Genomic DNA, 24392 nt, shown 5'->3' with positions numbered 1-24392 from the left:
TTTTGACTTGATAAGGTCATTAAAAACTTTTTGCATTCTTTTTTTTCTTGTTTCTCCTGTACAAAATTTAATTTCTGAGCAAGTTCGGTTTCAATTGTTCTGTTAATCTTAGTGTGGTATTTCTCATTTCATCCGTGTCTGCTTTTGGAATATTTAGTGAAATGAATGATCAGTTTGCGAGGTCTACTGCAAAATGACATATTTTTTCAATAGATTATCTTTGAATCATTGTTTATATTTTGCAGTCAAAAGATGAAGAAATCTTTGAAGATTTCAAATTTTGAAACACATTCTGAGTCATTTGCAGACAGGCTCCATATCCAAACAGAAATATATCTGTTCTAAAGCAACTTGGACCCTTGGGAAATTCTAAGACTGGAACAACTTAATGAAAAAAAATCTGCTTTTTCCTCCTTCTTCCAGGCAGTTACGTTCCAGCATGGTAGCAATAAACTGTTGGATTATGTGCACCTGTCAACATATGCTTACTTACTTGCCTCATTCCCTTAATTTTAACAATTGCTGGTGAATTTCCTAGAGGTACTGCTCAGTGATAATGAGCTGCTGATTTGAGCTTACACTGGAGAAAATGAAGAGTTGTTTCCAAAAAGCTAAAGCAAGACAGACTAAAGCACTGAGTGATTGTAACTGTCCAGGTCATCCGTGTATTTGGACAGCTGAGTGCAAATGCATGAGATCTGCATTATGAAGTCCTTTCAGCCATGGGATACTTATAAAGAAGACTGAGAGGCTGGAAAGAATTTCTGGAAAGGATTTTCACTCCCAGAATGAAAGCAGTGGGATTTAATTTCAGAGAAAGTATTCCAACAGAAGTTAATCCTGGCCTAAATACGTGCAATGCAAATGATGTGCTAAAGTACAGGATAAAACCAAAAGCATTGGCAAAGTTAAAGCATTTAGAGTTAGGAGGAGTTGTGTCAGTGTTAGACTAGTTTGCTGCAGGCTACTTGCCATATGCTTTGCAATGATACTTGCACTTGATTAAAAAGTATTTCTATAAGACAATCAATTAATGTTATTAATAATGCTATTATGAATCTGACATTAAGGATCAAAGCCAAGCAGCTAGGATGGAAGTCAGCTGCAGGTCGTGAAAAATGTCTGCACTTAGGCAATAATGAAAATCAGAAGAATGACATCTTCCATCAGCTCTGAGCTTTGTGCAAGATCATACAGGTAAGCAATTCCATTGCTCTCTGTCTTCTTGAGATATAGATTTCTTATATCTCCCTTATTAGATTTCACATTCAGACTGATTTTTGTTTTGATAAACTGGTTTTCAGTATTAAATATGAACTTGTCATCCAAATTTTCAGCTCCAAGTGAAGAAGATTTTGTCCTGTTTGATTCTGCGGTGCACCTGCCAGATAAACTCTGTGTCAAAGTTTCCTTGAACTCAATGACAGTATGATCAAGCTTTTCACAAATCTAATCAAAACATTTGCAACCTGAGAACAGAGCTTCATGTTACAACAGTGAGTTCAGCAGTTCGTTCTTTTGCCCCCCTTGTTACCTCAGTTTCCTCTCTGCTAATCACTAGCATTTATAAGCCACAGAGTAGCTTAGATTTATGGTTGCTATAGGAGTCCATGCAATCAATTTCTTTTACTTGAACACAGACAAACTCCAATTTCTTCTCCACTCTCAGAGTTTTTATACTTTAGGCCTTGCTTCCTGTTTTTACTGAGGGAGCTATATCAAAACATTCAAAGTAGAGTTCACCATTCCTTCCTTCATTGCAGACCTGAGATCATCCTTTTCTTCCCTAACAACCTTAGCGTGAATCAAATATTTCCTGTTAGTTGGTTTTACACTGATTCCCTTTTCATGACTGCTATGCTTAATGTGGCTAAGTACCAGTGCTTGACTCCCTTCAAAGCCATGGTCACTAGGTTGCATGGGATAAAACTAAGCTAAAATGATCATCAGCAGTGGTTTGTATTTTAAGATGAGAAATGTACATTTATAGAATGAAAAGAGACCATCACTTTCCTTGGTTTTTACATAAAGTTTGGGATATTATACATTGATATTAATATTTGAAGGACGCTTACATAATTTATGTAGAATTAGCATGTTAGTGGTTCCTGCTACAATGGTGAAAAAAACATATTTTTGTAAAAGTTAGAACTTGTCCTGTTTTCTTTTCATTAAGCCAATTAGATATGATTTGCCACAGGACCTTAAACACCTCATCATTAATATGAACACTGTCTGGCTATTTTTTGTACTTTTAGAAAATACTCTGAGGAAATAAATGAGGAATAAATGCATTGCTCAGTGAATTTTCTGTGTTTCGCCTTTCTCATTTGCCAAAATGGGAAACAACTTCTCCTCTTTTAGAAGCCTGATGAGTAAGTTGAAGTCCACTCTTCACTGTTCAGTCTGTAATCATGGCTGCCAAGCTATTGCTGGAGTTTGGGGTGACTTCACCTTCAAAGAATTTGTTCTTCAGAACTGGGGAAGTCATAAGATGTGCCTTTCTCTGCTCTTTACTTCACACTCTACCACCATTATGCTTCGACTCTTTTGGATGGCAGAGTTACTGTCCATGCCAAAGCATGTTATCTTTTTGGTCACAGCCAGAGATCTGTACTGGTGTTTCTATTAACAAGCATTTCAAGTCCAGTGCTCCAAATCTGCTGCCAGCGATGTCATTCTCTAAACCATTTCCTTTCCTATGGCTGTTCAGGACTTATTCCTTTTTTTTTTTTTGTCCCTTCCCTTAAAGTCAATATTTTAAAAATAAATGCTTAGGGAAATTGGACCTTTGGGATTAGACACAGAACAAGGGTCACCAGCTGCAAATCTGCAAATGAAAGCAAGAGCTGATATTGCCATGGATAAAAGTTGGACCTTTTCTCTGATACCTATAAAGCTGTAGGTCAGTCAACATCTGTCTGACTATAACCAGAACTGAGCCAACAGACATGTAAATGCTACACTAGGCAGTAGAGGCAACATTTTAACATGTTTAAGAATATTTAGTTAGGTTGAATTCTTTTTATTAATTCTCTATATCTTTTTGTCTCTTTCTTCATATTTGATGACATCGACTTGGTTTGCCTGGAATCAATAAATGCAGATATCCTGGCTAACAGGAATGCTATAGGCATGAATGATGTTGTCCTAAAGTTGATGAGATAGCTGAGAAGAGTTAGCATTTCTAGAGTGCAGTATGAGTTGTGACAATTAACTTGACAAGTGAATTATAGATTGAATAACAGCAATAATTCCCTGCAGCCTGTCAAACTGTGAATAGAAATGCACAGCTAAATAGATGGAAAACTGTAAGGTTAGTTTGTTTAAAGTCAGCACACATTGCATTAAACACTGTGTTGAGAACAATCTTGCATTGTTATAGGAAGGAACTAAATGAACAAACCATCTCCAGATTCTGAGTTCATGATTTGACCAGTTTTTTCAGTTTGTACAATCAGAATTATTGCTTTGTCTGTTAGGAAAGTCACTAGAAAGTCCCTTTTGCTAGTCTGCTCTTTGCCAACTACTCCCAGAAGGATTGGGTCCTACAGTAAAAGTATTACTCCAAAGATTAATGGAGAGAGCAAGTTCTCTGTACAGCATATGGTCATATATGTGGTAATAAACTACTTTGTAAATCCAGCCTCTCTGCTCAATATATAAGGATGATCTTTACTAAAAAAAACCAAAACAAAAACAAAAAGGAAGGAGAAATAACAAAATAGAAGTTGGGCAAATAAATCTCAAATTCTCCCGTTGTTCCCACATTTGGACTGTTGTACAGAGGAATTCTGTGTAAGATGTGGTACAGCTTACGTTCGTAGAAAATCTGTGCTCTTTAACCATATCATTTTTTCTCTTGAAGTCAAGCCTTTTTGTGATATCCTGGTGGATATCACAGAGATCTACCCCTAATTGGATGAAAGAGTGAGGATAAAAAAATTGTACGTAAAACTGAATCTTATACAGAGGTATTCAATGAAGTTTCTAAGTGGTGATCTTTAAACAAAAAAAAAATGGTTCAGGTTTCAGTTTGGCCTAATTCCATGACTAATGAAGTGGAGGGACCCACAGACTTCTGCCCCAAGATAAGGGAAGAGGGATAGGGAAAAGGTAGGGAGATGAGCCTAAAAACAACAAGCTAAGGGAGAAAACTAATTTACTAAATATAGCAGAATGTGAGATAACACAATATAATTGGAATTGAAGCTAATAAATCAAGTAAATGAGAGAGAGAGTGTCCAAAAACAAAGGCCTTACACCAGTGCTGAATGTGAGACAGCTCAGGAGCACACACTGCAGGCATGGAAAGTAAAAGAAGGGACAATCTCATGACTCCCAAGCAGTTTATCTTTCCTTCTAAACAGAAAATAAAAACAGAACAGTGAAGTCTTTGGGGATTTGTAGTTCCTCTGCTCTTCTGAAAACCATGTACCTGGAAATATCGGTAATCCACAAAACTGAAGCATTAACTCTTTGATTCCCAGTGCACAACGTGATGTTATGATATGGAATACCACTAACAAAAAATCATAAAACCATGACACAATTCTATTAAGTACAGATCAAAATGAAAGTAACATGGAGCTTTTCAGTTTTTTCCTCTCAAGTTTACCCTCCAGTCTTCTCGTGAAAAAGAAAGATAGGGAAGCAGAAAAATTATATTTGTGATTCCAAGGGTTGCCTCCACCACCAAAGACAAAAATGTTAAAATTGAATAAATTTTCATCTATTTTGAATGAAAAACTGTAAGTTCCTATGTTCAATGTTAGGAAAGAAAGAAACATAATTTGCATCATTGTATTTTCACGGAAAATATTTACAGAAGTATAATGCTATCGTACAGAAATCATTAGAAGAAGGGCTATTTTATTAGTATTAATGATAGAGAGATTTGATTATGGTGTTATATATTTCAAGATGTTTTTTCTCTTCTGAATTGCATTTTAGGCAGTTAGAACAGGGAAAACCCCTGGCTCAGTATCTTTATATGCAATTCTTTAAAACAAAAACTTTAGCCAGTGATTCTACACTATCTGTTATCTACCAACTGATATAGAAGGTATTATAAGCATTTTTTCCAAGGTAAAGCTGAGTAGTTTGCAATATACTCTTCTTGAAAGCTAACCTTCCACTGCTTCCTACAACCTTTCTCCTGATATGTGAGATTTGAGTACAACAGTTCATTTATTCTGCATTCTGCAATTTGTTTCTCTTGAGCACTGGGAGTGGTAAGCTTTTCATCAGTAGTTTCAACTGTAATATTACGCTGTCACAGTGAAAGCACTAGTTTAGGATTGAATTCTACAGGGCCATATTCAGATTTTTCCATCTTCTGCCGAGATCTGTGATCAGCCACTCCAAATACACCAAGGTGTCTAATGTCTAAAGCCCATGAAAAGTTTCTATAGTCCATGAAAAGTTTCTTTTGGTTCATGCCAGCCTTAAGAGTGAGGGAACATCAGTGTGAGCAAACAAGAGAAGTTTATGGCAGAGGAGATACACACTACCTTGTCTGCAAAGATATTTGCTACAAATATAAAATGGGGTAAAGGTTTGAAGATAGACAAGTGTGTTAAAACAGATTGCTGCATCTGATAATTGCAAGAAAATAGAATTTATAATGATAGAAAACCAAACCTTAGCTCTAATTCTGGCTATTTTCCACAGAAGAAGTTGTGGGTTTTTTCTTTATTGAAAATCTGCTTTTCTTGGAGAAATACAGTATTTTCAAAAATATTTTCTGTTGCTTTTTTTTTTCAAATTCAGTTTTCTGTCAAAAAAATGACTGCAAACATTTGCTTGGAGGCTTGGTGTCACAACTGGGATGAACTACATCTTGCTGAGGCTGAATTCTTGACTTGAGTAATCAGTTCTTTCAACCAGTGATTAGTACTTTTCACTTTAATTGTTGTTATGGCCTTACTATTACACTTTGTTAAAAAAATATGTAGGAAAGATTTTCCAGCAATCTCTGTCATGTTGCATTGAAGAGTTTTCCTTAGGAAATGCAGCCAGCCAGTAGCACCATGGATGCAAGCTTTGACAAGGTTCTTAAAGTTATTGCAATATTTCCTTTCTTTTTAGAGTTAACACAGTATTTTTGCTTTTTCCACAGCTACGTATCGTGGATATTCCTCAAGCAATCAACTAGCAAAATAACACTTGTTTTACAATCTAAACTAAGTAAGTTTTTTTCTAAGGAAAAAAAAAATAAAAAATCAGAGTTGATTCCGGAATGTCATTATCAAATCTCCCACTCATTTTGATGTTATTAGATATCCTGAATGTTTTTTATTTGTTTCTTGTATAAGTTAATACGCCAGGCATTTGTTGGTGGCTTTAAAATGAATTCAAAGAAGTCTCATTCTGCTATATGTTTTGGCCCTTCCTTCTTCCTGCGTGGGGTTTGCCCTACTTTTTACAGGGATACAATAAGAAGACATCTCTGCAACACATGTTTACAATACGCTCAGTAAATAATGGATTTCCACTGTTTATTCAAAGTCAAAAAAAATTTGCAGACCTACCCACTTTGCATGGCTGGCGTCAGCCTCCCCATACAGAGTGTCTCCTAGCTTCCAGGAAGAAGCCCAAGGCATCCTCCTCTCTTGTAAAAATGCTTCTGCCAGAAGCATTTTAAGAAAGCTCAGCAAAGAGAAACGTGCAAAGTAGAGCATTTCAAAGGGAGAGGAAGATTGAATAGGGGGTGAAAACAGAGCCCTGCAGGAAAGTACTTCAGTTTGTCTAGTGATGCTAGATGATAAGGAACTTGGTGTCCAGTAAATGGCCGCTCCCACACACAGAATTTATCTTGAGAAGTAGTAAACATTTATATGAAGTTAAAGCTGTACCTTTTAAAGTTCTGCTCTAGAGATTCTGTTCTGTTTGCTTTGTACCAAAGTATCAAAGAGATAATCTACGTCAGAAAAAGTTTACCGTATAAAAGATGCAAAGAAACAAAGGATGGTTTCATTCCTTTGAATTTATTTTCTTCCAAATTCTGGGTGAGAAACTGCTGCACAGGAGTAGCTAGTTTGGATATGGGGGCTCACCATTCTTTTTCAAGTTTTGATGTGTTTTAAGTGCCTTCCATTTATCATTATGCACAAGAATTTGCAGTATTTTTTCTTAATGGAACTGACAGTTTGAGATACACTGGTCAGCAGGGAAAAATTTAGTTATCATTTCCACACCTGCTTTACAAAAAAATTTGTGTCTGAAGGTTATTCTTCTACTTCTCAGAACTACAAGGACATGGCTGTAATGATACCAAGCATGGTTACCATTTAATTTCAAAAATTCTGGCTATAGGAGTGCAATTCATAGCTTTGTCTGTGGCAGCACAGCAAGCAGGGAGTTTGCAGGTGGAAAGATCGGACACACAACACCAGAGCTTGGTTGAGGAAATGTCATCACTGCTACTTTTGCAAAGTACTACTGGTTAAAGCACTCAATTTGGGAGGTAGAGGTCTGTGTGCAAGTCTTTTGAGGCAGAGGGGAACAGGGTCAACTTCTGCATCCTCAGAGATGATCCATGGCAAGAAAAGTAGGTGGCTCTCATTCAAGGCTAGGCACTGTCAGGGCATGAGCCAGCTCACAAGACTGGATAGAGAGAACAAGCCAGAGAAGTATAACTATCATGTTGAGATATTTTGAAAGAGAGAGATCTCTACATTTATGGCTTTTATTCAATGAAATTTTAATGCAAAATATACTAATACATTTGTAAGAGTTTAAGTATCAAGCAGATGTGAACATGCTCCCTTTTGTACTTGGGTAAATTTCTCTCTAATGTCTTCCACAACCTTAGTGTCAGCTCTTCCTTCTTTTGGATATTGCTGGCATCAGTGTGGTGATCTCACACATTCTTCCAATAATATTCCATTTCTTAACACCAAAAAGTATTACCTCCATGGAAAAAGAGGACCAATCATCTACATCCTATCTTTTAAACAACTTGGCAAGCAAGAAGGCACAAACAGTAATAGATTCATTGTGAAAAGCCATACACGAAACACCTCATCAATCTGGCACCCCACTGCTGAAGGAATGGAAGCCCACATATCTGAATCATTTCTTAATCTCTTTTTAACGTTAACTTCTATGAAATGCATCTTCCTTTCACAAGATTCAGTTTACACAGTAATGCATGCAGTGCCAATATCCTATAATCTCTTTGCAAGATGATCCTCTTTAACCATGCCATTTTCATCTCCTGCCACAGCCTTTAGCCCAGAAAAATCTTACCTAAGCTTTTTCTCTGCAGCCAGCTACAATGTCCCAAGGAAAGGAAAACAATCTCTGGAGTGACAGAGACCCACACTATTCAATGTCATTGTATTAGTAGACAGCATTTTAGGCCCAGAACAGAAACTATTTAGAAATCAGTGCAGGTTAGTGCTGAATGCTGACCTAGTATGTTTTCTTTTCCTGAAGAAAATTACTGAAGTCAGATGAATTCCACACTAATTAGAGTTCCTGAATTGTTCCAACAAGTTTATTGCCACAGGAGCTCCCACAGCTTTCCTTGAAATAACAGCATCACCAACAGCTGGAAAAGGAAAAGCATGAAAACTGCTCCCAGGTGAGTCCAGGGCAGCAGGATGAATCACTGAGCCATGAGACAGTGCTCACATGTCTCTCTGAAATAACCAGTACTCAGGTAATTTGGGAGCCCTTTCTTAATGCATATTTTACAGCATATTGTACCAGGGAACTGTGAAGATCCCTTACAGAGCTTAACTGGGGGTCTTGCAAAAGACTGTTGAAAACCACCCCACACTCAGACATAGTCCAAGAAAGCCACAGGTTGAGGAACAAATAGCCAAGGAGAGCCTAAAACTGATTGTTAGAAGCAGCCACAGGGCTGTCTTTTTCAGAAACATGCCACTGCAAAAATATGTTAAATTCAGCTACATTTAAAGAGTCAGACAAAAATAGGCCCTATTTTCCAAATCATCTTTGAAATGCTCAAAAATTTTTTGATTCCTTATTTAGATATGTTTTTGCTTTTCATTAAGTCAATATATCTAAATGAATTGCTAAATTGAGTTTCATAAATTTTACCTGATTCTATCCTGCAACATTCAAGTATTATTGAAGGAAAATACTATTATCTCAGCAAAAACTGCAGAACCACAGAAAAAAATCCTTTCCTTCTCAGTGAACACTGAGAATTTAAGTGACATGGTAATTTTCTGTGTGTTTACTTCTAATCACAGAATGAAAACAAATGCCAAGTGAGTGTGGATTCATATGAAATGAGAGCGCCATTCTGGACTGGCTCTTTAGTTTGCAGTCTCGTATGACCCTTATACTGAGAATACATTAGGAGGTTAGTGAGAGCATGTCTCTGTCAGAGTGTAACTAGTGATGCCTCTGATTTCGAACACGTTGACATGGTCAGCTTACCAGCTGACGAGTAGAACAAGTAAACAGCTGTTTCCTGAAAAGAGAGAAAGGATTAGAGAAAATGGACGTAAGTACAGTGTGTTGAAGCATCCTGATGTGAGGAAGCTTGCTCTTTTTCCCAGAGTCACATCTGCCTGCAGAAGTGCTGACCTGACTCATGCTGAGGCTTGCTTACCACACTCATGTGGCCTGAGGACAACAGCTGGGTGCTCTTTGTAGCCACTCTGAACCCACAGTGTCTGTGCTGACATGGGGCACTTTTGGATATGAGTGTTAAGTGAGTAGCTGGGAAGCAGTGATTATGGCTCATGACAGTGTTGCATTTTGAACTGCTGCAGATACCATCACCTGCCAGCAAACCTCAGTGGTGTCTTAGAGGTGCCACTGCCAGGTCACTAACAGGTCTGCTGAGAAGAGTCTGCACAGGAAGTCCCTGGAGAAATACCAATGAAAAAAAAATATGCGTGGTTAAAATAACAAGGTAGTGTCTTCCTAAGAGCTAAACCAAAGTATTTGAGTGCATTGGAGGTTGCAGCTGAATTAACTGTATGTGGAAAATGACCAAGTCAAGATATATTTTGGCAGGCTGCCTGGTGAATGATTGCACTTGGAGTATTGCTGCCATCAGTGGAAAGTGCAAGACTGCTGTGGGGATGACCTGCAGGTAAGGCAGGGAGCTGGATGCTCTCTGCTCTGTTGTGAAAACTCATAGACTTCTTTCCAGCTCAGGTATTCTCAGAAACATTCCATATGCCAGCTCATATGTACTTTGACTCCTAAAACCAACAGCTCTTTATTATTGTCTATCAAAAAAGAATGTCTCACCTATGCACACATTGATATTGTTTTCCTCTCTTTTCCAAAACGTTTCATACTTTAGATTTTGAAGGAAGAGGAAAAGAAACTTTCATCTCAGAGATAAACTACCTTGTTTGCTTCATTGGCAAACTAAAATAGTTCCTGAGCAGAGACAGAGAACACACTTGTCCCATGTCTATCAAAATATCCTTTCTATCCTATCTATTCCTCTTCCCCTTCATCTTGCATCTGTGACGAAGGTTTAATCAAGTTATCTTAATTCTGTCACTCACGGGCTACAGGTACACTGTACCTCCTAGAATATCCTGCCTGAAAAAGAGATGTAAAGAACAAAAAACCCTTTTATTATTTTTTCCTTATTCTTTTCTTTTTTCTCTTTTCTTTTTTTTTCTTTCTCTTTTTATTTCTTTTCTTTTCCCTTTTCTCTCTTCCCTTTTTCTATTTTTCTTTTTTCTCTCCTCTCTTCTGCTCTCCTCTCCTCCCTACAAATGATTATTTTCTCCTTATTTTCTTAATCATAAACCAGGAACTTTTGGCCTGAATACTTAACATGACTTTAATTACAAACTGTTGGACTCTTTCTTCTTGTGGCACAGAAAAATTTTCTCAAGAAGTCTCGCTGCTGCGGTAGCAGAAGTTTCCTAGAAAAACCCAGACAGTGCTGAATTACACACACAGTCATAGAATGCTGAGGTTGGCAGAGCCCTCTGGGTCCCTCTGACTTAATCCCTGCCCACACAGGGACACGCAGAGCAGGGTGCCCACGACAAAGTCCACGCAGTTTTTGAAGTTCTTCAAGAAGGAGATTCCATAGCCTCTCTGGGTAATCTGTGCCAGTGCTCCATCACCTGCATAGACAGGTGTAGTTCCCCCATCCCCTGGGACTTATTTCTCAGTAAATATTCACAGGGAAAATCTTTTCCTACCTAACGCTGACAGCATTTCTTATCTTCAGGGCCAGATCTGGAGAAGGAATCTTACAGTTCATAAACAAGATCACAAAAAAATAACGTGCTTTGATACCTCTTCCACTGAGGCTGCGAAACATGAGTTACTGAAAATACCACACTGCAGCTTGTGTCCACAAGGCTCAGGAGAATGAGATAAGACCTGACACCTGGGATTTTTGCAACATCTTGAAATTAATTGAAAGATCCAGTGTTTGCCTGAGAGAAAGGGCTGTAAGTAAACCAAAAACTGTGGTGGGAGGAAGGAGGTTGAGAGATTGCTGAAGGACTTCAGACATCGGTCTGTGGCCTAGTTTTCCTCTCTGGGTTGCAGTGGTGTCATGTACACTATGTAGGTCTGTGCTGCTCTGAATGTGACCACAGTAGGGTGATGCTCAGAATATTCCAAGGACAGCCTTGCACAGTGGCACCCTAAGGAGTTTTCCAAGGAACTCACAAGATGAACATACCCCCCAAGGTCTGTGGAAGTCCCACCAGTGAGAAACTCAGACAGGCAGAGGGTGTCAGAAATATTAGGTACATACAACTACAAATGACCTCATCTCCCTGCCCTATACTTTTACTATTACGTGTGCTTCCTTCCTCTCATTTCTGTAGTCCTAACTCATTTCTCTGCATTCTGTTTTTTAGATGCTGTGCTGCAAACAACTTGGAAGCAGGTACAGAAGGTTGTATTGAAACAAGAGGCAAACCTCTCCCAGAGCAGGTGAAGAGCCCTGGCATTTCAGGCACTCTTAGCCCTGCCCAATTACTCTTTGTCACATAAGTGAGATGACACCTGCTTATGTGACACCTTTTCCTCACTGTGGAATTTGCCTGGGCTGTGTCTGGCTGGCTGTGATGTGTAGCAGGTACAGGAGACCTGGGTTTGCTCTTCCTGGCTGTGCTTCTTGGCTTTATAAGCTGGCAAGATGGTCTCAGAAAAACCAGCAATCCCCAACAGAGGACATGGGCAGCAGAGCACAGGGAAATAGCACTGGAACTCCAACAGTTCTTGGGGATTTTCACTTGGCTTGTAGGAATGCAAAGTAATGTTTGGAAAATACAGTCAGGGTGCCAGGTCAGGTCTCTTTTATCCCTTTAGTATTTATAACAGTAATGTGAACTGTCATGGGACTCATTTATATATGACTTTCAGAAGACAGCTTGCAGCTCAGCTCTGCCATAGAGTCTGTGGTTTTATAAGACATTGTTCTAAAGATCTTCCTCCTCTCTTTCAACGTGAGGCAAACCATTATGAAACAGGTGATTTCTGTGCAGAGAACCACAAAGCACTGTGTTTTGAGCCAGTGCTGTAACGCAATTGGATCTGTTTTATCTGTCATTACCTTAATAGGTATCATTTCATTTCTCATTTTTGGAGATAGGAAAGGAGAAGAAGGAAGGAAGAAAATGAGCTGCCTCGGTAATTTACCTGCAGTGACAAAGCTAGAAGTATCTGGCTGTTTCTCAGCAAATGAAAAAAAGTCTAAAGGAATGAGGTAAAGACTTTATCATTTCGGCTAGCTAGCATGACCACTTGCATCTTTCAGTAAATAAAAATGGAAAAACAAGCTCAGGTCTAAGCTGAACAGTAAGTAAGAGGCTATCTGGTTCATGCAGGCTGTTTCAAGTATGCATTTGAGGCTGCACCCAGCAGCCCCTCTGCAAGGGGTGAGTGCCCAATCCTGCTCTTTCCCTAAAGTGACAGAGAGAGACCAAAGGACAGATATTTTGCTTGCTATAATCATAGGTATATAAATACAGGATCACATGGAAAGGAAGCACCTCTGCAGATGGAGATTAAGTGATAAGTATGGGGGAAAGAATATCAATCTAATGTGCAGCCCATGGAATACAAATGGACTTCATCAGTGCTCCAGGTGCATACCTACTGGTGCTTGTTTGTGGAATGCTGGCACAGCATTAGCTGACTCTGCACGTCCCGTCCAATACATGTTTTCAGCACTGACAACTGACAGCCTGCAATCCTTCAGGTTTCTAAACAACCACTTACAGCTTCACTTACTCTTTAATGAATGTTCATCTTCCACGTCTGGGCATTTCTTTTGTTACTCACTCATAACCTCATTTCAGTGCTTCTTTCCATGCTCTATCTGTCTTGTTCTGGAGAGGTGTCATGGTTAACAAACTACAGCATGTCTACTGCAAATCAGAATTATATTATTAGGTTATGGCGGGCAGTGATGTTTTTCATGTAGAAAGAGGCAGTATATAACTCATATTATATAAATATATCCAATTTTAAATCCATTGACAGCAGTAAAAAAGTCAGCCTATATATTGAGAACATTTTCAGTTAAATTTAAGGTTGGTATTATGTACGTTGTAATAAAAGATACTAGATGCTTTGTTTGCTTTCTGAATCCTTTGCAAAGAGGCTAGCCACAGCATCTGCTTGTAAGTATTGGAAATGTTGTTTCCCACTACCTTTCATTTTCCCAAAGAGGATAAAGAGAGCTATGCAGTCAAGGCTTGCATATCTCGCTGAATAGAAGTGAAGGACAGCAAGGAGACACTATAAAATTTGGCTTAGCTGCATGAAATGTGATCCAGACATTGAAGATATGATGCATTCACATCCAAGCTCGTACCCTTTACACCAGATCCATAACCAGACATGTCAGATCTTTCACTATGCAGAAAACAAGCTGAAAAGTTGTTTCAGCCAAGTGTTGGCACAGGACATACTCTAACTAATGAGTCCTATTAGGCTGGGGTGCATAATGCATAGAATTTACTGGATTGGATCTCTTTAGTACACTGAATTTCAGAGTATAAGTAAGTCCTGAGTAGACTGAATTAACAAGTATTGTGTCAAGGATACATTCAACCTTCTAATGTTTGTCTAGACAGCATCAATGGTTAATATCTAATCCAATGTTTTTGTAAAAAAGCATTATTTCAGAGTGTCCTTTTTTCTTTTTTCTTTTTCTTTTTTTTTTTAAATTAAGTCGGCACATTAAAAAATCATACAAATGTGTCTGGATCTTATAGTTTCAGTATGTATATGCTTGCAATTTTTGTGAAATAAATTTGCATGTCTGCTATTCGACACTCATACCATTATGGCTTGGAGCAGAATTTGTCTCTAAATTAGATTGGAGTTCTTTAGGGTATGGCTGTGTTGTAACTAGTTCTGCTGACTTTAGAGTTGGCTTTATGCTTCATTATTCCTAAAGGGTTCCTCAGAAGTTTTCAGCTCAGTTTTCATTTAAGAGAAAGCCAGGAGGTTTCAGGCTGAAAAGTTCACTTTTCATACCACCACCACCACCAACAACAAAAAACCCACAACCATTCAGCATGGTTATCCTCTAATATCATGTGATTTTAGATCATATAACTTGGTGGGCTCTGTGGCTGAGGTTTCAGTTCTTGGTTTGGCACTGATGTGCTCTGTATTCCTCTTTGCCCATCATTAACCATATATTCAGATGTAGTAATAAGCCAGAAAAAAATCACAGCAGCAGTTACAAACACAATAGCATAACAACCCCTCTCCTTAACAGTGTTCTTCTATCCTAGCACACCTGAATGACAGATGTTATTTCAGGAAGCTTATGTAATGATCTGCAATGGAGCAAGGTGGTGAAAGACCAGTCCTGTGATGTACAGAGAGAGTTTGTTTTAACAAATTACTTCCTAAAAGAGCGGCTGGTCAAAGGGCAGGGTTTATCTCAGAAAACTGTCATCCTCCTTCTCAGTCATAGACAAGGCATGCCAGGCTAAATAGTAGAAATGAAAGAGCCGTTTGTCTATTGCTTCTCAAAGTGGTCCTCTCTAGTGAAGTTTGTGAGATGTTGATAATAGCTGCAGTCCTGCCATACTATCATACCTCTTTTTCTGGATTCAAGTAGCACAGCAGTTTTGGGTGTGCTTGAGCTGACAGTGTTCTTGATGACTAAATTTGTCATTTGAAAGAAAAGAGTGAACAGTGTCTTTAGAGATCTCCCAAGGATTTTATTATTCTTCTGCAGAATGTCATTTCTGGCCAGCGGCTGAGATTCTAGGATATGCTCATTAATGGTGATAATTTGCATTCAGTTCTTATGCTACATTTTTTCCTATAATGAGCCAAACCCAAATACTTTTGGAAAATTTGAATCTAAATCTGCACATTCCATTTTTTCTGCTCTTTAGTTGGTTTTCTTTCTAACCACTGAAAAGTTTGGGGTTTTTTTGTTTGTTTTCTTGCTTTGAAATGCAGAGGCCACGTATAAACTTACTCTTCCTAGATGCTCCTTAAAAGCTCCAAATGGCAAAAACTTTTACAATACAAAATGGTCCATAAACAAAACTAGAAGATAGGTGTCTCATCTGCATTACTCTACTATTATGCCAGTGCATGCCTGTTTGTGCAGTAGATTCTATACAGTAGAAATCTGAAGCAGTATAGTGGGTGAGTCAGGGCCAGTGGTTTGACTCATTTGCAAATATCATAGAATCATAGAATGGCCTGGGATGAAAAGGACCACAATGATCATCGAGTTTCAACCCCCCCTGCTATATGCAAGGTCACCAACCAGCAGACCAGGCTGCCCAGAGCCACATCCAGCCTGGCCTTGAATGCCTCCAGGGATGGGGCATCCACAACTTCCTTGGGCAACCTGTTCCAGTGCATCACCACCCTCCATGTGAAAAACTTCCTCCTAAGAAAAAAATTCCCCCTAAAAAATAACTCCCTCCTAAAAATATGAAATCCTTAGAAATTATTGTGCAAGTTTCTGCTGTGTTTATGAAGGAAAACATTTTCCAAGCGCCATTCAATATGATATCCCTGCACCAAACAAAAGTCTGTTGTTTTCAATAGACACAATTTTTCAAATACTAAGCCTCTAGACAAAAAGCAAGGGCTAAATGCAATTAATGTCACTTCCTTCTTGAAAATATATTTTCTTAGACGCATATCTTCTTTATAAACACAAAATAAATTCCAACATTTTACTAGTAATGGAGAATGTTGCAATTTTACGTGGGTCATTCAATAAAGATACCTATAAAAAGGAACCCAAGAAAGAGTTAGTGTTGCTGAATTTACCTCTTTACAACTTTATCAGATGTGCCTACTGAAAGATTTCTAGCACACTCTCTTTCCCTGTCTGACCGCCATTTGCCATCAGCTTTCACAATTTCTTTACTTTCCTGCTCTCATTTCTCCTCTTCCTCTGTCTTTTTTCCCTTTCAGGATCATATCTCTATGGTTTTAACTGTATTTTATTTTGCCCTTTCCATTGCAGTATTTCCTCTCCCATCAAATCAAATGCAGATCCTATGCCACAGTTATTCTGCTCTCTCGGCCAGACCTATCTTCTCCTCGTCATCAACCTTGGCTTTTCTCCAGCCTTCCACTCTTCACCTCTTATCTGATCTCCTTTACACCTGCATCACATTCATCACCTTCACGTTTATTGCTATCTTGAATTGTTTCTTGAGAGCCAGCTTCATTTCAGCCATGATCTGGAACCTTTGAACTCATTGTGACCTGCTCCCTTCAGCTGATGACTGTGCTGAACACCTGGACCCACCTGACAGTCTTTCTGCTGCTCATTTCTTCTCTCACACTCCCCAATCTGTAATAATCAGCTTCTCCTCTTAGATTTCTACCGTCTTATATTTTTCCCCCTCCCCATTCCATCTTACTCCTTATCTTCCCTCCATGATAGTTCTGTCACTCATTGTCTACCCAAGTCATTCCGTTTTGATTTGTATTTTTATGGAAACAAGAACTTTTATTCTTTTCTTCATGTTAATCTTTGCATTAGGGAGTTAAGACTAGGAAATTATCTGTAAATAATCACAATAAACTGCTCTTCAGATTCCCACTTAAATGTTTTTGGCATAAGTCGTGGCAATGGCTAAGATGTTGGTATTCTGAGACAACTGTCCTAGACACTGTTTGGTATCAGAAATACTAGCCTCTATGTATCTAATGTTTGCCTCTATTTGCAGTTACATTAGAGATTTTTACCAGCTATTCTTCCCACCTTTAGTTTGCTCTGTGTTAGAATGACTGATGCTGAGGAGACTTGATCTTTTTCCTGGATTTCTAAACTTCATGGCAGAGAAAATGACAAAGAATATAATTTCAAAATAGGATGGACAGATTTATGACACAGAAAATGAAGGAAGAAGAAAAAGGATAAACTTTACATTGCATATATTCAGAATCATGATTCCTTTTCATCTGGGAAAATCTGAGAGAAAAAAAGTATAGCTTTCTGGATACATGAGGAATTGCTTTGAAGAATGATTCTGTTTTATGCTTAAGAATGATTTAACTCTTCCTGCAGGACTTGTGTGGCCTCCCTCAACCAGGAAAAAAAAAAAAAAAAAAAAAGAAAAGAGATTAGATGAGTTGTAACAGGCTCTTTGTTCAGCTTTCTAAGTGATAGCCAGCAATCCAGGAGAATTTCTGCAGTGCATCCAGTCTGCCTTTTTCTGTCTCAAGGACTTCCACAGGCGGGAAGTGCAGAGCAGATTAGCTGGATAGCTTTAGGTGAAGCAGAGAGGACAAGGAGGGATTGGGAGGGACAGTATTTGATCATCATATCATGCAGCTTTCTCTGGTTTAATTCAACATGAGGGCAAGTAACCTGCAGTGTTGATATGAGCTTAGCAGCATTCTGAGAATGTAAAAGGACTCTTTTTTGATGCAATCAAATCTCAAAATCTTTCATTTTCTATTGCTAAAATAACTCTGATGAACCTGTGATTGAAACTTCAGCTGCCCTAGATTTAGATAGATAATGACTGTGTGAATATTACAGAGCCTCAGGCAGACTTCCACAACATTTTGCAACCAGCGGGAGAGAGAGAGGAACAGAAACTGAGTTTCTTCTGAGGTATTTACACTTTTCCTCTGTGCTTTGGACTGGAAAAGTATCTAATGCTAAGAGAAGTCCTTTATATACACTTCTGGTAGCCTAAATTGCAACCGTTTCTCCTGCTTTCCTTCTACTGTTTCTGATTTTAGCCAAATGCAGACCTAAAGGTGGAAATGAAAGGACCTCAGAGTCCCCCATTTATTTTAAGAAAGACTGCAGGGATACAGGTTCCTGCACCATCTGGCACTGTAAGTTGCTTTGGTTGCTGTGTTCAGTTGTTTGACTCAGTACTAGTCCGACTTCTGGTTCATAAATTCTGCAAACAAATCCCCTTAGCTTTTACCATTTTGAAGAGAAAATGTATAAATATTGCTCTAGAGATGTTATGTTCAAGAAAAGTATTTATAAATGAAAATTTCTGAGGGAGAGACAGAGAGACAAAAGGGTATTATATAAAATAAGAGTAATATATAATAAAATAAGAGTACTGTAAGAGTAATATATAAAGAGAGACAAAAGCTTAATATTCAACGCATAAAAAGTTATAGATAACAAAAGAAATGGAGCTGGACTTCTAACGTCCACCTCTGAGGCTATGTTCTCATAAGTGATACCAGAACAACCTAAGCCTGCAGAGACACTTTCAAATCAGTCCCCCAGAAGGGTATTTTAGGGTTCACCGTATATCCTCATGCTAGTGCTATTAAAGACCCTGCTGAAGGTCTATAGAAACGTCTCACAGCCAAAATTAAATTCAGCTCTTATAAACTATCAATTCTTTAATCAGTTAGTCTAAGGTCCCTTTAGAGTCAGGCAATGATGTTCTTTTGGTGAAGAATGTGGGACTTTGTTCCATCTGGGGTTGTGATAAGATGCTACTTTATCTTATGTTGACTACAGACTGTAAACTATTCCTGAGGTGGAAGAAACATCAATATGAATTGTTGACAGAAAAAAAATCCTTGTGCTGCTCTTCTGCCCCATTTTGCAACTGTGGTGAGTTCTGACAAATATTTTGGTATTATCAAAGGGAATACTTGCAGCAATTCATTTTACCTATTAAGCCCCAGCAAAAGAACATCTCCCAGCCAAAAACATTTGAAACTGATCTTACCCAACCTTCTTTTTTCTAGAAGTCTAACTAGTCAAACTACTTAGTAGTCTTGGAGAATGCAATGCCTCAGCACCCTGCATGCTGAAATCAGTATGCTTGCTTCTCCTTCACCTTTTCTGTGGTAATAAATGACTGACCTTCTTGACCATCAACCAATAATTTCCTGAAACTGCATTCACTCCATATGTCAGGAAAAATGGAGCTCTGCAGTTCATCTGCATTCAAGTTCACAACCAAAATCTGAAGATCCACATAATGTGATGTCTTTCAATCTAGCTGTTTTAAAAATTCTGGTTGATTTTTGAATATAGATCTGGTTGAATGCTCACGTAATTGGAATTTTGATTCACTACTCTCTTGTGACCAGACCCAACTATAAAACACATTAAATGCATGCAGGCCTACAGAATCTGTGCTAACAACATCCTTAGGGCTGCAAACTCAAATGTTCCAGAACCAACAAATTTCAGCATTGCTGTTTTCTGTCTTTTATTTCAGCTATCCTGGCAAAGACTTTTGGATTAAATCTATAGATTACACTGGACCTGGCTTCACTCAAGAGACCGAAATATGCGACACTCCTTTGATGAGCAGATACACTATATTCAATCTATCTAGCAGCTTTTGTTCTGCACAGGCCAAATCTCCTTCCAACGTTAGTATTATTTATTAGCTCACGAGCTTTCCTCTGCAAGTCATCACCAGGAGATCTGAGAGCCTCTACAGACACTAGTGAGTCTATTCTCATACTGCGAGAGAGAGTGCTGGGAAAGTCAGAAGAAACCTGAAATTTCATGGTTGGATGCCCAGTTACAGATGTCTAGAACATGTATTCAAAGCATGTCCATAGGAAATGTTTACTAAACGTAATTTACCCAGCATCATTGAGCCCACTGTACAAAGAACTCTGTCATTTTAAGTGATGAAAGTACTTATTTACAATGCTTTACAAACATACAGTTCGTTAGAAGTCTAATTGGAGCTAAGGTTCTTCTGATTCACCGCATTTTTGGAAAGGTGCTTGGATAAAAAATGAGCTAAGAAAATATGCACAAGCTTTACAAAACAAAGTAACAAGGAGCTGATATTAAATTACATATAGTACCCTTGATTTTTGTATTTATGCATCTCAAGCCACTACTCCACTCCATTATTACATTTCCAGGTCTCAATGTTTTCACTCAAAGTTCTGAGTACTTCTGAAAACTCAGTGCAGGCCCCACCCCCAGTATTAGCGATGCCAGGGAGCACAGACACGTGGTGTGGTGCCACCTCAGCTGTGAATAGTTAACACTGTTATAGTTCTAGACTTCAGCCAGGAATGTGAATGCTACCTGTGAGGGCAGGGTGCCTTGGGACAGAAAGTCCTTGGCAGGAGCTAAACCTTAATGAGCTTAAAATGTATTGAAGATTTTGGCAAATACAAAGACAGGTCACAGAATAGATAGCAGCAGAAATTTTCCTATGTGTAATGTTTATAAGACAATTATTTACATTATCTGGATGGTTTTAATTATAGGATAGTTCAGACCAGTTTCTTTAAGTTTTCCCAAGATAATTAGTAACCCTGTGAATTTGCATATTTTCCATTGCTCTATCGAAGCAAATCAGCTATACTTATCAGAAGATTGACCTGGCAACCTCTGTTCTTAGCAGATTATAGTCTGAGTTTCATCATGACATCAGCAAGTATATTAACAAATATTCTGCTCTGTAGTTCTAGGGCAAGTAAACTTTGGGGCTCCTCATTTAGGATGTAAGAAAATTTGAGACACGTGGTAAAAAGGGGCTGCATGTTACAGCCCCTATGGTAGCTATGATACATTTTAATTTCTTACAAATGTGTTAATAGTCTAGCCTCTGTCAGCATGGTGAAAGGACTTGTTAATCTTACTCGTAGTAAAAGCACAATAATCACATATACTTCATATTTCCAAACAATAGACAGACTTCCACATGATATATGGACACTGCTTTTAGTTACGCTCAGATTTAATGAATAGAAGAAGATTAATTCCCACAACAATTCCTCCAAAGTAAACAGGTTTCACAAATAAATACACCATCATATATTTCAGATAAATAATTTTCTGATATTTTATTGGATGTGTTATTTTGGTTGGTCATAGGAGGCACAGAAATATCCATACCTGAGATAATTAGCCATTTTGATTTAAAAATCAAAGCCATCAAATAAATAGAAAATACAAAATACAGTATGTTTATAAGAATTTTTTATTGACGACTCTCATAGATTCCACTGGAAATCTATAAAAAACTTTTTTTTTTTTCAAATGAATTTGTAAAGATTTAAAATTTCACCTTACTCACATTTTCCATTGGTTTTAGTTCTAATTTCAATTGCCGGAGTAATGATTGCTTCCACCGAAAAAAGACGATAATGGGCATAAATCACAGTGAAATTAAATTGTGGTAGATACTGAAATAAATAAATCTTTTTTTTTTTTTCCCAAAAGGACCTAGAGTTGATATTTATCAAAGTGGAAAATTGGAAAATGACTACTGGCATTATTCAAGTGCTATCTAGCCTGTTTCAATTGGTTATCCATGAGCCTATCTACTTGTATGTGAAGTGAAATACGAACTAGACGAAGGAGAACATACTGGATTTTTAAAACTACTTTTGTTAATATTAAAGTTGAAATCTCTGAATACTTGGAGTAAGCAAGCTGTATGGTTTTGTATGTAAGGAGAAAAACAGTTAATGAATGATAGGCGTATTTTTGGATATTCTTGTCTATGAAGCAGGTCTTACATGAAGAATCTGCTATCATGTAAGATATCATATATAGGAATATATGTATAGAGACACATGTACTTACAAAAGTCAAAGCAAACTTAGGCAGAATAATTTCCATTGCTCTAAGTAGGAAAAAAAAATATGGTAAGTACTCTTTGTCTTCTTGTCTATGCCTTTGCTTTTCCATGGAATTAAACTAATAAATTATTTTCCTGCTCATTGTAAAGCCCCTTTTACTTAGTAAGCAAGATATATTTTTATAATAGTCTCTTCAGTCTTAAAATTGGGATTAAAATGTTGGTTCTCAGACAGAAAAAAAAAAAAAAAATGTGACCAGATTCTCTTCTGCTGAAAATCTCCATCTGAGCTTATGGCTGCTGACACCTTGAAGCATTCCTAAGCAAGGGACAGAATTGAGGAGGGGCTCATAATGCATGCTTTGTCTGTGATAAGGGTATATTCTTCACAGGGGAAAGTAGCGATGAACTACTGCCCTACAAATGTTCACATGTTCACTCTATCTCCTAATACACCGTTTGCACAAGGGAATAGGATAGAGTGCTGGCCTGGAGCAAAAGTCACTTCTCCGTACCAGTTCTGCAGAACTCTACATACCAGGTTCAGCTGATCCTTCTGAAATTCCTTGCTGAGCCAAGTTTTTCTACTTTGGACCATCTGTGCACTGCAAACACCCTGCCTCCTTGCCTGTCTGCTACATTGCCTCCCAAAGTACTCACGAACCATGCGGCAGTAACGTTTTTCAAAATATTATCCATACTAAATTTATATCCAAGCTATAAGACACAAGAAGTATCTTGCGGATCTTTGGGGTTAAGATGGGAATGAATGACCTTGAGAAGACATTCTGTGGAGGGAGAGGGGCAACCCAGTAGTAGAACTTAATCTGAATCACAATTAATGCAATACTACAGGTGAACAACCTTCAGTGTAACAACAGTCTGACAACAACAGCTAGATATTTACACTGATGTTCTAATTTTTAATCTGTTTCTTTAGATTTGCATTATTTCCAAACAGGAGAATAATTGTTTACTGTAGGTGTCCTTTTATGAATCATCAACAATGAGTGAAAATTTACTCTTACTGCAATCCTTTAATAATTAATTAGTAATAGGGACATACATGTTTAAGTGTTTTGCATGTCGTACCTTCTGTTCTTGTTTAACAGAGACATTTCACAGCTTGTGAATGCTGTGCGAAGAATATTTTCTCCTCTTTAAAATAAAGGAATTAGATGACTACTTCATTTCAATGTTCCTAGTGAAATACAACCTTTTGCTGAAAATATCAAGAGTGTACAGAGCTCGCAAGAGTTTCAGTTTTCTGCTACAGGAAGCAGAGTGGCCATGATGGGGGAACAGAGATGTTCTGTTGCATGCCACATCTCAGGTCAATCACTGGCATTGGCATGGTCAGCAAACTCCACTCTCTTGTCCTTTTTTCCTACTTTTCTTTGTACTCTGCTGGTAAATGCATTATATTTTAATTGGGTTCGTGCAGCAACAAGTGCAGTGGATGTCCAGGTTTGCAAAAGTGCATTAGATACATTAACAGCAATCTAAATAGTGACTATTGAATCCAAGTAAGAGTTTAGATGTGTTACAGATTGTTAGTGGGAAAGTAAAATAAAAAAAAAAGTAAATGGTTCACCTTAAGCTGAGAAGTTTTTCTTTCCTGATCAGAAATCTTCTTCTAGCTCTGCCATTAATCAAATTAGTTCTAGTGGCAGTCAATCTGCACATGGTTGCAGATTTTTTTTCCTCTGGATTTTTTCCTCTTTACTACATAGAACACTGCTCAAAACCCACTCTTCCACAGAATGCTTGGTACTGCTTAGGAATATAGACATAATTGTATTTAACAAACAAAGCTGAGCTGCAAATCTTTAGTGAAGATGCTTGTATATTGGATAAGATAAATCTGCCTACTCTTACGGAAGAGGTTATGGATACATTTCAACTGGTTAATCCATGCCAGCAAACACTTTGAAGTGTTGTGAAAGCTCAAAGATAGAGAGTGCAGAGTATTTGTGAAAGCAGTTCCAGTGAAAGCAGTTCCACTCAATATTGTTTAAATAATTATTATTCTCATCTTAACAGTAACTGAATTAAAAGTGGTGTATCTTTTGCCCTTTATTTAAACCATGGAAAAAATAGGATAATAATAAAACTATGCTTAATCCAACAAAGATCAGTAAAGATTCTAATGCCTCTTCCTTGTCCCACTTCCCAAGTTGTTTTCACCTGTCCCAGCTCTACGTCTGGAAAGTGAACGCAAGTATAGTCTCCTGAAAAAACTTGTTTTACTAAAGTTGGCATGGAAATGCTGGGCAAGACTTCAAACTCAAGCATCAGCTGAGAATTACGTAAGGGTGATTCTCTTCATTGTTTCTGCTGGTCTTTAAGCTGTTAATATAGAGTCAGTTTGACTTGATTCTGTTGAATGGAAAACAACACAATGCTTTCATG

General features: G+C 38.0%; 1 long non-coding RNA gene across 2 annotated transcripts; it reads left to right on the top strand.

Annotated features, from left to right (window-relative positions):
• Positions 1-500: 500 nt before the first annotated feature.
• Positions 501-24235, top strand: LOC116216339. 2 transcript variants are annotated; one of them, XR_004158918.1, is made up of 8 exons: positions 501-1197; positions 1338-1496; positions 6122-6189; positions 10003-10081; positions 11192-11417; positions 11835-11910; positions 18929-19024; positions 19641-24235. It is a non-coding gene; the product is annotated as an uncharacterized LOC116216339 (long non-coding RNA). The 2 variants fall into 2 exon arrangements; XR_004158919.1 differs by lacking the exon at positions 1338-1496 and having other exon boundaries at positions 503-1197.
• The last annotated feature ends 157 nt before the right edge of the window (positions 24236-24392 follow it).

This window comes from Meleagris gallopavo, chromosome 2, assembly GCF_000146605.3.
Source record: "Meleagris gallopavo isolate NT-WF06-2002-E0010 breed Aviagen turkey brand Nicholas breeding stock chromosome 2, Turkey_5.1, whole genome shotgun sequence".
Lineage (NCBI taxonomy): Eukaryota > Metazoa > Chordata > Aves > Galliformes > Phasianidae > Meleagris > Meleagris gallopavo.
This window is presented reverse-complemented; position numbering and strand designations above follow the sequence as displayed.